Raw genomic sequence first — 14,291 nt, 5'->3', positions numbered from 1 at the left:
GAACTCAATGAAATTAGCTCATACAACCTATACTTTCTTACCTCTGGGTAAAAATGATTGTTTCTTATTTGTGTCTTCTTTCTAGTCCCTACTGCTAATACTCCAATTTTTCTTCTGCAATGCTTTAATATACCAAACAGACTCTTCTAGTAACTTATTTAACAGAATAGGATGTTGTAGCTGTCTCAGTTTTCTAATGATTTTGCTTTTTGTTAACACTTCAGTCCCTAAATTTCTTTTTCTGACTTCTCAATTATACCAGCAATTTAATGAAGGCTTGCCTCTTAAAGCATAGTATGTGCCTATGTTCTAATATAACCTGGTGTGTGTGAGAGGAGGTAGATGGGAGGGATACTGATTCATGGGGATCTGCATCAGATGTATCGAGCAAAGCAGTTCAAGAAAAGATGCTCATCTCCTCTGCCAGTTCAAGGCTGATGATCCCCATGCCTGTTCCCAGGGAGCTCAACAGCCAAACTGCCACTGTCTTCAAATACTGCAAAGAGAGTGTACTCTTGCAAAAGCACTTATAACCTTGCTGAGAAGTGTTCATCTTTCTGCTCGCTTTATGGTTGTACACAAGAAAGGTAATGAAGCAATAAACTCTGGCCAACCTGAAGTCACTAGCAAAATTCACTGTCGTTGGTTGGTCTGGGATTTTTTATTTGGTCAGCTCTCCTTAGTATATAAAGCTTAGTACATTACCTTCTATAGAAAATCACACCATCTGCCTCAGCCATATCAGTTACACGATATAGTATGACTGATTAAGGTTTTTTTTTTTCTTTTTCTAAATGTTTTTATCTAGTTACTTTCAAATACCACATACATATTCACAATCTGTGAACTAATCTTTGTGTTTCAGTGTCCATAAATAAGTTTTGGCATGTTCTTGATCTTTTAAAAGTTGACTGCAACTAGTATCAGCCAGTTCTTGGAAGGAAATCAGCCATAATTTACCTTTACTAATCACTTTACATACTGTTCCAACTACAGCAGGTTAATGTGGTGGATGTACATGTTATTAATTATAAAACTGGAGAACATCCTCCAGCTGAAAGTAATTAATTATCTTCTTTTGGGTGGGAGAAGTCTAGTGTGGCAGTTGAGATGTAGGGTCATGATTCCCTGCATCAGCTTTACAGTTGATTGTATTAGATGTGACAGGCTTTGCACTGAAGCTAGAGTTTTGTTCATACAATAATAATACTGCTCTTCTATTTTTTGGTGCAACTTACCAAAAATTAGGGTCTCATCAACCGTTTTTCTCATTATTTGTTGGTATATCTGGACTTTCCTTTTGAAATAATAGTGTACTTCTGAATCCTTTACTTTTCACAGCAATTCTGCAGAAAAGCTATTAATGTTTCTGACTTTACTTGGAAATATTAACATTCCATCAAATGTGTGCTCCCAGGCCAATTGTACTATTTTTTTTTCAGTTTCCAATGCTTGCTGAACCTTGTTGCCAAATACTTGTTCCTATATTGAATTCTTTCACATCCCAGGATCCTGTGTGACTGTAAATTAGCCAAAAATGTAATATATTACTCAAAGTGATGAAGCTTTGTTAAGGCAATAAGTAATGCTTAGTAGAATGCTCTAAAGCTTTAGGACTACAGGGCTGCAAAAGGAAAATGAAGGAAATTAAGAGTAGGAAAAGCTGCTTTTTGCAAATATCCCTCTCAAATAAACCAATCAAACCATGAAGATACAAAAGCATGGATTTTTTTCACGATGAAACAAATTGAGAATAAGTATCAGTTTGCTCACTTACTTTAAACAATTAAACACAGCATCTTAGGGCTTTTCTCCATAGGTTTTGCTTTTCCCTAATCCTGCCTATTTAGAAGCCAGCACAGCTAAAATACAGTAGGAAAAGACCTATAATTAGGATTTAAGAATGTAATGGTATGAAACCAAAAATAGTGCATTCTACTAAATTTAAAGATATGAGCTTTACTTGTATAACACCTTTACACTGAAGCTATATGAGAGGTTGTTCCACTGTAATTATCCTAGTATAAAATTGCACTTTAATCAAAAAGTTAGGGCAAAAAGCAGTGTGCAGACAAGTCTGGTATTTCAATGAACTGAGCTATTTTACTGTCAGCCAGTATACCCAAACATCAAACAAAACCTAAGCAATTATATACACTAATCCTTCCCAATGTGAAGTTGCAGCCCAATGTGAATTCAAAAGCACTAAGTTGCAAATCCTTCAAAAAGAGCATTTACAACTTATAATGGAAACTCCAACAGAGCTCTAACTGTAATAGTGTGACTACTGCAGCGATTATTCTTTATTGCCATGGCATTTACTGCTGAAATAGTGGTGGGCAGATCCTAACATTCTCAAAATTAATGTGCGGTAACATCCTCATGTGAGGTATTGCCCAAGGTATGGTGTTTTGAAATGTAATATATCAAAATGATGATACTTCTCCATTTAAAGTTGTTCTGGTCACTCATTTCATACAATTGCTGCTTCAAAGGTACTTTTCATAATTTCAGAATAAATATATACGAAATAGGAGAATCTGAAAAGCATTTGGATTCTGACTAGTATTAATGAGGACTTGGAAAATGCCAACCTGTCTCCAGTAGAGCAGCTTTATAGCTGAGAGAACATTATGGTAGAGTGTTCTCTTGTAATGATTAATTTCCCCTTGTGAGCAATACACTTATGGCCCAAATCAGCTATTCCGTGTACAGAAATCTTATTGTTTTCTGTCAAAATTCTGCCTGAAAACCAAAAGTGTCGAGTCTTTCAGCAATGGCCTGATGGAAAGTAAACACCAGCGTATGAACAACAATGAAAAGGGGCCATTGTATCTAAGAGAGAGTTCATCAATTCCGTCTTACTAGACTTCCTCCTTTTTAATACAACAGAAATCATACAGCTGTTCATTATGTTTCTCTGATGTGTTGATGTATAGTTAGGCTGGTAGTGATCCATAGTGTATAATTTAAAAAGAAATTGTTTCTGTGTTTCGAAGTTCATTCTGATCATGATGCTGAAAATGCTGTAAGACCACAGTATTACTGCCAGAAATGCAGAAATATTGCATTATTTTTTTAATAGTAAAAATATTTCATATTAACCTATATGCTTATACTGTAATACATACTGTAAGTGATAAGAATCTTGTTATTTTGTATCTTTTATTTGTGGTAGTTACCCTAGTAGCAGACTACAAAAATCTGTAAAAACGAAATCAGGAATTCTAAGAGATAATGGGGTTAGCTGAAAAAGGGTTGCTGGTGTGCTTTCAGACTGAAACTCAGAAAGGAGGGACAAAGAGCAAACTAGCAAGTGGCAACAGCGAAAGGAAGCCCGTTAGCACAGAAATGAGGAAGGGAAACAGACTTCCCCTAATATATATGGAAGCAGTGTAAAATAGCAGTCACTATTTTACAACAAACATGCAAAATAAAAATAAATTTTAAAATTTTTTAAAGACTTTATGCAGGTCCCAGTAAGAATTCTTTCAGTGTTTCTACTTAACATATTTATATTACAATCTCATTCTAACAGGAACTGTAGTTCCTTTTTCACAATAGCAATATATAAAATATAAATGCAATATATATATACAGATACATAACATAAAGATTAAGGTGAGCTTTAACAGCAGGTCTTCCTGGTTAGAACTGGGTACCTGATGTTCACTTGTGAATAAGAAACAAAAGGAGCTTACATTTTCTGAATTTAATTGTAGGTTGGGCTGATAATTCTGACCTCTCTGATTTTTCATTTCAGTGTTTTAACTTTTTTATCCAGACTGATATTTCCCTTCAGTCATAAACCTAGTTGGGGCTCACACTACAGAACTTCAAGCTATACCAATTTCAGTGCCAAGGGTAGGAGGTCCAGATCCCCTTTGCTGCTAATAGACTTTCTGAGATCTAATTGTTAGGTGACTGGAGATGTCCTTCAGAACAACCCATCTTCCTCCTCTACTGACTGTACAGAGCTCCCCCTGACCTACATGCCTAGAGGTCATTTGTGGTTTTGCCTTTTTATTTTCCTCAGAGGTGATTTTTAGCCTAAAATCTAAAATAAACAAACCAGTATATAACTACCACTACCTTCAGTACTTTGAATGACCCCTTCAGTACACATTATTATACTCCCATGCACTATAGGAATCACTAAACCAAGATCTTGTTCAAATGAAGTTTTAATAGCTTTACTGAGAAAAGCCTTTTACCCTGTGGGTTTGCTATATATATTTTTTATTTTGAAAATTTCTTTTTTCGACCAGATGGTTTATTTTAATTAATTCTTATCACAGAGACATCTTTGTCATAAAGTACTTCTAGAACAGATGAGCAGAATTATATAAGCGCTTTTGTTTACAGGATTACTGAAAGAATTACTATTTCACAGGGGAAGTGCTTGTAATTTTATCTTTAATTTTTCCAACATCCTTGACATTTAAAGATGGTTTTAATATTATTATTATTGAATTGCAAAAAAAGAAAGCTGTTGAATTTGTATTGATTTTACATGTGTCCTTACACTCAGAAAGATGGCATTTCAAAACCTTTTATAAATACAAGTTTTCTCTTTCATAGTAAACAATACAGAATACATTGTATTGATGCCAGTGTTTGACTACAGAAGGAAAAATGTTACCTTGCTTCACAGTACTAAAGAATTTAAGAATGTATTTGCATTCCATTTGTCTCTATGGACTACAAACCATGATGCCACGTAGTAAGTTCAGAGAATTTGACTATACAAGCACCGAGTCTTTAAGAAGAACAAACTTTGTACCGAAGGTTATCATTTTCTTTTGCAACGTGAGGCATAAAAACATTGAAAAGTTAACTCGAGTTTGTGTTTGTCACACAAGGTCAAAATCATTCCAAGTTTTGATAGGCTTTGTAATTCTGAAGTTTTTTACTAAACAGAAACAATAACTCAAGGTGATCCTTCAAATGAAAAAAAAAAAAAAAAAGAAACAAAACCCAACAGAAAAACCAGAATGATGATGTGCAAAGGAGTCTGGACGTAAACTTTGTAGCTTTTATTACAAAACAGTTATTTTTACTTCAGATGTGGCCCTGCCCTGATGTACAGGTAGTTGAGACTTTCTTGATCTAAAGATCAAAATCAAGATCTAAAATTCATTGATGCCTCATTATTTGGTTAGGATTTTTATTGATAAACAAATTACTCATTAGAGCTAGGCTAAAGCTGTCAAAGGTATTTCTAGCACTGTAATGTATTATGAGATGCAGTGCAGCTTCAGTATTGTTTTTTTATTACTTCATGGCTTGAATATGTATTGTGAGTGTACAATTTTGTAAGCAAAATAAGCCAATATCTTCCACAAGGAAAACTGCTAATGTACAGTACTCAAAGGTCTCTGTACACCAGCACATTTGAGCTTTACAAGACCATTTCCTGCAGCATCCCAATCAATTCACCTCATGATCATTCAGCAACAACCGCTTACCACTCTGCCAAATAACCAGAAGCCATTAGTTTATTTTGACGTGTCAAATGTAAAAATAGATACAGCTGATGTGTTCTCACTTGGGATACGTATTGTAACTATTGTAAATTGCTACCAGACTTCATGGGTGAGAACAGGGAAAAAAACCCACCTCACGTTAGGCTGCATGTTTCAAAATAAAATGATGGGCCAGTTTATTGTAAAGAAAAAAAAATCATCACACGGTAACTCCGTTCCCCTTCCCGTGAGCCCATCCCGAATGGCACCCGCCCGGGTTTCGGGTTTTGTTGCGCTTTTGTCGCGCTTTTGCTGAGGGCTGGGCGCAGCGCCGCCCGGGTGAGGGGCCGCGGCCGTTCCACTGACAGGACTAGGCGGGAGGCGGCCGGCGGGGGTGCGCGCGCCGTAGGCGGGAAGGGGCGGGCACGCGCCGCCCGGGGCACGCCGGGAAGGCCCCGGCACGTGCGGGTCTGCGAGGAAGGAGCGCGGCGGGCGCCTGAGGCGGTCGGGCCGGCTCTGAGCCCCAGGTAAGGCACGGCCGCTCCGGCCAGGCAGCTCGGCGGAACGCGGATCTCTGCGGGGCCGGGGCGGGCAGCGGGGCGGACGCAGCTTGGAGGCACCCGCGCCGTGCCGGCGGGGGCCTAGGCCCGTGACCAGTGGTGCGGTGAGCTTTGTAGGACGGGGCGCTTCTGGCTGAGGTACGGAGTGGTGAGTGGGACAGCTCCTGAGGGGCTGCCGCTCAGATTTTGTTCTCTAGGAGCTTTTGTTTTGTTGTTTTTCTTAAATAAAAAGGAAAAAAAAAGTGTAATTGGCAAAGGCCACGAGTTGCATGTTTTCTGAGGAGCAGAGAGGTAGATGGCTATGCAGGTTTTATTTGCAAAGTGATTTCAACTTTTGAAAAAGATTTGGACAGTGCTATTGAGTGAAATAGTGATTCCCTTGTTAGGAGAACTTACTTCATTGTGGCCCAGTGTTGCTCATGGGGCATTGTGCAACGCTGGTGTTGGTGTCAAGGGCGGTTGCATGTCCTGGCATCGAACCGAGCCTGCTGCGAGTGTCATGTCGCTGTGGTGTGTCACGTCAGCACCAAAACCATTCCCAGAGTACATGGCCTCATCTCTCCTGCTTTCAACAGTGTTGTTCTCTAAGCCGAAGGCTTGTGTTTAGGGGAAGAGATGCGGTTTTTTGTAGCCTGGTTGAATGGAGGGTTACAAGAAGTTGAAGTAAGCAGTCTTCATCTAGAACTGTCATTATGGTGAATGTAAAAAAAAACACCTGACCCTTTAGTGATGTGAACTGACAGTGAAGAGGGGGATTTAAGCAGTTAGAGGATGAATGTATTTCTGGCTTTATAAATGGCAGTGATTCCTAAGGGCTTAGGTGTGGTGTATAAATCCTCTGTTAATGTGACAGCCTGTTCAAGACTTCCTTTTTTCTTGTTTTGGTTCAATTACTACATATTTACGTGGAATAAGGGTAACAATCTGATTTAGTATGCATTGTTGGCAAGCACTAAAACCACAGCTTGTACACCTACTCTTTTTTTTTTTAAGTGTTCCTCTGACTTGAAAGTTCTCAGGAGTTGTGTAGAAGGAAGGAACTACTGGGACATTTTTTAGATAGCGGGAGAGGATTCTGATTGAGATGGGTCTGCTTTTAAAGGGAGATTTGACAAAATATTCTAAGCCTGGAATCAAAAGCAATTGCTTGAAAGGCTGCTGACTAACACGCTTCATATACATTGCTCTAATCAGTGAGACTGCAAATGGTGATTAAAGCTTAGTGTTTCTGAGAATTACACCACCATACTGTCTCAGGCAGACCAACATGCCTGAACTGTGACCAGAGGAGTACCTTCACAGCTAATATCCATAGTTGCATAACATGGCAGACACTGTCTGATCAAAATTTTAAAAGGAAGTATAGTCAAGAGCAGATCTGCTCTCGTTTCCAAAGCCCTAATGAGCGATTTTAACTGTTATAGTACATAAAATATTAGGCCCTTTCAGTGAAGCTAATGTCAAAACTGAATATTTAATAATGTATTTGCTCTTTTGAATAGCTTAAAGAAAGGTATTGCTGAATATGAATCTACAGAGATGAAAGCACCAATACTTAGTGTTTTCCAGACAATAAAGGCTACGTATTATAGATCTGTCCTACTTTTTGTTCTCCTTACTGGAATAACTTGCAAAAAATTGAGATCGGGTATCCATAGCCTGATCCAATTCCTTCTGAAGTCCTTTGCTTGCTGAGTTTAAGTGGCGATAGGACTTTAAAATCACTTACTACCTAGTTAAGTCCTCTTGGAGCATTGATTTCCCCAAGATCAATTATAATTTTTTAATATTTTTTTGAAGTACCTGAGGACTCTTAACTTTTTTCTTTTCCTTTTCCATCACTGAAGTGGGTATGTAATGAAAGGGAAAATGGGGATGAGGAAGTAGGCTTTAAAAAGAAGCAATTAGAAATGGTTTCTATGGCATACAGAAGGGTTTTCAAAGTGTAATAAGTATTTTGAAGGAATAAGCAACATAATTCTCGAGTGTGACTGCACTGCAAAAAAGCTAAGAGATTAGTTAATCTTTAATCATTCCCATGTCAATTTAGCATTTCTCCCTCTATGCTGAGGAGACTTCTAAAATCGGACATCTGCCACAAATTCTCCTTGGAGAACTAGTTCGCTCACTAATCAATTTCTTCCTTTAGCACACGTGTCCCTCTGAAAAATTTAGCCACAGTTATCAGTCAGATCCAGATAGTCAAAGTAACAGGACATTCTTTTGTGATTAAAAATATAGATGATGATTGACTGAATAAATTGAAGAGTCCTGGAAATCAACATGAATGGAAAAGATAAGTCCTATTGTTCTATCAAATAAAGCTAAAGAAATTAGAGTCAAAAGAAGCAGGCACCTCACTAATGAAAAAAATGTAAAAGGAAATATACAGCTTGACAGTCTCCTGTATGATATGTTTTTAATTCATTTCTTGTTCCTTGGACAAGGTGATAACAGTGTTCCAGTTTAATCCAATAACCTATCTCCAAAATGATCGGTGTTCTTATTTCAAGCCTTGGTTCCTTTCTGCTTTGATTCGGCTCATATGGTTCCTACCCTTTGATTCTGTGCTCACCTCTTCTCCATGCAACTTGACCTTTTGCAGCTTTTCTCCCCCCTCCCATTTGCACACTCCCTTTCTCCTCTCTCTTTCATCTTTCCATACATATTAACTCAGCAGGATTTTTGCTCTAACCTTAATTTTCCTGCATCCCAAAGCTTCACAGCTAAAAGGTTGCTGCTAATCCTCTTTCTATTTCTCTTTCTTTATAGTGTATTTTATTCATCCACTTTCATTTCCAGAAATACATGGTATACATAGACGTTTACTCAGACTTGTGTATTCTCCAGAAGAAGCCATTTTTCTAAGCCATTTTTAATGCATTTTGAGGGTCACTAGGGGTCACAAATGTAGAACCATATCTATACAAGGAAAATTCTTATTTTTAGTACATCGTTAAAATGGTATGATTTTGAGAAAAAATTGCATCCCAGCAATCAGGCAGAGGAAATCACTTCTGTTCACTATAGATGAGAAAGGGAGATCTTACTATCCTTCCAAATCAGTCACAAAATTAAGTGGCCAGGATATGGACTGAAAGTGTTAGGTTTTCAGTACGCTAAACTCTTATTAGGCTAATTCTGCAGATCAGCTTGCCTGAATCTGGAGGTTGGTTAGAGGGCAAAGGTGCTTAAACCTGTTCTAATGTGGCACAGTTCTAGGGCCAAGAAACACTACCCCTTCATGACTACTTTAAGGTAAAAGGCTTGCAGAAGTCTCCTTTGAACCTGCAGGCACTGTAGTTTTGTTCACAGTTACAGATGGGCTAGGCAGAATACTCCTTAAGGAAGAACTCCAGGAAAAAGCAAAGCTAGACCAGAAGTTAGAGCTTTTTGCACAGATGGCCACCTCCATAGAAAAGGGAACAGTCCATGGGAGAGGATTAACTTTGACCTTTTTCAGCGTGAAGGGTAATGCTTGGAGAAGGCTGGGCAGAATGTTTCCACAGTGCCATATAGTCTGAATATTTGCATTTCTTTATATACTATTAATGAAGAAAATACTGCAGAAAATATTTTCTTTTCTATGGAAACTCAGTCTTCTGGAATTCAAAGAATATTTATTGGCACTAACACTTCCTTTTTAGTTAGGGGCTGGTTTTTTGGTGGGTTTTTTTTTTTCAGTTGAATTTATAAACCATTTTGAAAATGACAGATGTTAATGAGCTGCATAAAATTCATATGCTTACTTTCATTAAAAGAAACAATTCTGTTAGGATATGGCTGTGTGAATTCTCTGAGATCATAAACTTTAATGCAATAAATAAAATGCAGAATAAATAGTTTTTTAAAAGGTGTTAGCACATGTTCTAATGAAATGAGTTTTGTGGAATCCTTAACCTATTGAAGTGAAAAAGCAAAATTACCATTGTCATCAGTGAGATGGCAGTTCCATCCCATTCAAAAAGGGGATTTCAGCATCTCCTTCAAGTGGGCTTATTCACTGCATGTTTTGACATGATAGAAGACAAAAAATGGCTCGCTCTTCCTTTATTAGGAACTATTTACCAGCCGGTGAAGGATTGGCTTCTTAGCTAATAAAATTAATTCACTCCCTGACAGGACGTTAAGATGGCCAGTGCATATATGGTGCATTTTCCCAGGGACAGGTGAAAAACCCCACCACCATCAATAAAAAAATAAAAAAGATATTTTGTGAAGGATATTCTGTCAGTCCCATTTGATTGTAAGTGGGACAAGCAGGGCATTGCTCTGTGAAGTCTGATGCAAAACACCTGCAGAGTGCTTTGTCACAGAAGTCAATTTGCCTGCCAGTTCTCACAGAAAAGCAATTTGAATTAAAGCTATCAGGTTTTGTATCTCTTCTGATCTTTCCACTTTACTTTCGCATTTAAGCATTTGCTTGTAAAACAAAAGATATCACATGGCAAATTTTAATGTTATTTTAGGAAATAATTCCCCTTTGCAGCATTTGCTGTCTATTCTTTTTGCCAAGATTCATATCTAATGCCTTTTTCAAAGGATTTATTTTGGAGAAAATGCTAAATACCTAATCCCCCATGCCCCTCAAAAGTATTAGTCCTAATATTAAAAAAAAAATAAAAATCCTTCTAATAAGCTCCCATTTGGTAAATGTATACTACTGTCTGTACTTCTAGAATAAAAATAATACTGGCAGAAATAATAATAACCCTAGTTGACACACACCACTGCACAGAAGTACAAGGAATAACCACAAGAAAAAGTGTTCATTCTTTATTTCATTAGGTAGAGATGGTTATAGCTTCTGCTTTACGTTGGATAAATGAAAAGGCTGTTGAAATGTTGTGTTCAGGTACTTTCTCAACCTTTTTCTTTCTGAAATCTGGTGAAGATGGTTTTGTGATGGGAGATTCATTGTGAAAGAATGGAAGAAAGTTTTGGGGGAGGGGAGAGGAAACTTCTTCAGAGTTTTTAGTGAAAGTTTCCCTACATCACCGTTCTGTAAGAAAGAAGATTCTAGTACCTAAAATTTCTGTATCCTTTGACCATTAAAATTTTGATTCTCCCGTAGATTTTAGTCAGGAGCTCTTAAAAGAATATATTTAAAGGCTTTCGTATATCCATATCTAGGTGTTTTTCCATGTTCTGAGACTAGTGTGTGTAAATGCATATTTCTTTTTTTTTTTGGTAACCACACATTTGCCGCATTTTTCCTATATACTTTTTACAGGGTTAAAACACTGGGGCACTGAAAGAAATGTGTGTCTGAGATGGCATGAAAATAGCTTTATAAAACCAGGCAGCAGATCTGCATGAACAGAAAGGAAAGAATCATGGATTTGTAATGCATTGTGAACACCGCGCTTTACTGAAATACTTAATATTAGTGTAGCATTTAGTCAAAGGTGATGTCTAGAAGTCCTTTAATATAACTAGAAATGAACTTAAACTGCAATATGTGACTAGAAACGTTTTGAGGTACAGAAGACTAGATTTTGGATCAGTACAGTGGTGGCTGGGTTTATATGTGGAGGTGAGCCAGGGTAGATGATTCAACACAAATGTTACGAGAGCTTGGGAACTGATGGCCAGATCTGTTTCTACTTTTTAGATTGTCTCTTTTCTCTTCAGGATACCTTGACCTGCTAAATATAGTAACTTCTTCAGTATATCTGAGATAGTTATAAGATAGTTAGAATTTCTTTCTCAGTGAGATTTAAGAGATTTTTTTCTTTTGTTGTTTGTCTCTGGCTCTGCAAAGCAATTAAATGCCCTTGTTTGATAGCATTGCCAATTTTTATTTTATCTTTTTCTAATGAGCTGTTATATACTCAGTCTTAATGTACAATAGAATAAAATTCCCTCTTTTCTTGCTGTAACCTTGGAAATGAAAAATAAGACTAACGGTATTCCAGCTAGGGTATGAAATGGTAGTATATGCTGGGTTGGAGGTCATTAAATAATTTGATACGCAGCAAAATCTGTTGGATTAGAATAGTATTTTCCTCTCCTTCCCAAAAGATTTAATTTCTTAAAGCTGTTGCTTTATCCATTAAGTCTAGATCATATAAATGTTATTGCTTCTACCAGCAGCAGGTGGAAGAATGGTCATGTTATTCTGTTGATAACCCTCTGAATCTTTTGAAGCAAATTAAGAACGGCACTGATGATCTCTCGTGGAGTTGAAAACCTGCAGAAATTTCTTTTTCTTACTTGTCCAGGTGTCTGTTTTACATGAGTCTGTATAAGGTCTGTACAGAATCACACATTAACCTAATTGTGTTTAGGAAGCAAACTAACAGGGCTTGTGGGAGGTCACTCTGTGTGGTGTTGTAGTACTTGAAAAGCCAATCCAGTATACACTGGGACAGATCCCGATTTCCTGTCTGCTATACAAAATGTTGCAAGGAATTTTGTTTTCCCCCCTCACATGTGGATACTGTTGTAGACTATTGATCTAAGGTGGTAAAGACAGACTAAATGCTAGTGCTTGAAAAACAGCGTAAGATCATGGTGTTTCAATGGCCTAAAAATTGCTGCTTATTAGAAGAACCCTTAGAGCATCTAAGAGCACTGAGCATCTGTGAGACTGCTGAAATGGGAACTGTTGCAGATGGCCCTGATAGCACCGGTGGGTGAATGAAGTATATCAATGCCACCTCAAACACATTGATCCAATTACACAGAAGAAGGTGAAGTTCAGATGCAGCATAGGTTCTCTGTTGTCACTTACAAACAGTTGAAGGGTTATTTTTGCCCTCTACTTTTTTGTCTACCTTTCTGGGGGAGGGGGGGCGGAATTGAACATAAACATATGAGCCAGATAGCCAGGTAGAGCCATGGAAGAAATCTTCTGTGTTTGAGCACTTTTGTATGGACTCCCTCCTTTTCAAGGGGTTTGTTTAAATCAACTTACATCAGCCTGGAAAAAAGTCGGGATTATGCTATTATATTAACACTACTGAATGCACCACAGTACCTGAGGATATTTCTATCAGGTTGGACAGAGACAATGTAAGTGCCTGGATCTATTGGGCAGTCTTGCTATGCCACCCAAGCCTCCAGGGCATTTCACAGCAGTTTTACAAAAAGAATATTTCCATACCTAGCATACTGACAATTATTTTAATTTGTTTAAATTGGCATAGCCCTGTGGACAGCTTATTTAAAAGCTACACACACTATTATGTGTTCATTCCCTAAAGGTATTTTTACTGCAGGCACATTTGGCATTGAATTAATTATCATTCTAAAATGTACTTTTGGAGTCAGCCTAGTTTAGCTGGATGAAAAGCCTAGTGTGGAAGAAATGGTGATTAGAATTTGGGGTCCGTAATGGTTTACAAATGTCAGCTCAATTACTTATGGAAAGTGGGCCCGTTCTCCTGGAATCAACTGAACTGAATTTTTAAATGCTAATAATTGAAACTGCTTATAGTGTCCTTAGCATCAGTGGAAGCTCACAAGCTTCTCAAATATATCTACGTGTTCTTTCTGTTCATTGGAGGTTTTCTGTTTGTTGTGTGGGGTTTTTTTTGTTTGGTTTTTTGTTTTTTGTTTTTTTTTTGTTCCTAAATTCATTATTCTTTGCTGGTATCTTTTTCTTACTGTAATCTATCTTTTCCCAAGTTCCTATTAATCTATGTGGTGTCTCACAATCTTAAACAATGGCAGTAATGCCAAAAATCTGTGATGTTGAAGGGGATTCAGTCTAAGCAGTGTGATTCAAAGGGAGACGTTTCCTAATCTTATGTCCAGGTAGGGTTGCATCATTGCTGTGGCTGAGCTCATATTCAGAAGAGAGTCACAGTCTGTGCAGCACGCCTTCAGAAAGCAGTACGGATTAGGAGGCATTCTCTTATTTAGGACACACTGGCTGAGGGCTGAAGCAGTTTTAAGTACTGCGCGCATTTTGCTCCTGTGTAGAGAAGTGTCTGTCTCTGCCATTTCAGTATACAGACCTGGGATTGTCAGACACAAATTAGGGAAGGGAACAACAAGGCATCAAGTTGTATTGGCTTTAACTGCCATGAAGTTGCACATTCATAGGAAATCCATGTTAACTAGTTTTTCTGTTTTAGTTGGGGATTTCTGGTTTATGACTTTGTAATCTCTGAGTAATCATCTCAAAAAATTCTTTCATAGACAGCTTCTAAATGTAATCCTTCGTTGGTTCAGTTCTCCAGGGTGCAGTTTTGTAGCTGAATATGATTCTCCTGATCAGCTTCAGAATTTGTATAGTTAAACAAGGTGAATATTTAAA

Source organism: Falco cherrug, chromosome 14 (genome assembly GCF_023634085.1).
Source record: "Falco cherrug isolate bFalChe1 chromosome 14, bFalChe1.pri, whole genome shotgun sequence".
In the NCBI taxonomy this organism is placed as follows: Eukaryota; Metazoa; Chordata; class Aves; order Falconiformes; family Falconidae; genus Falco; species Falco cherrug.
The sequence above is the reverse complement of the archived record's forward strand: the minus strand, read 5'-3'. Positions refer to the sequence as shown.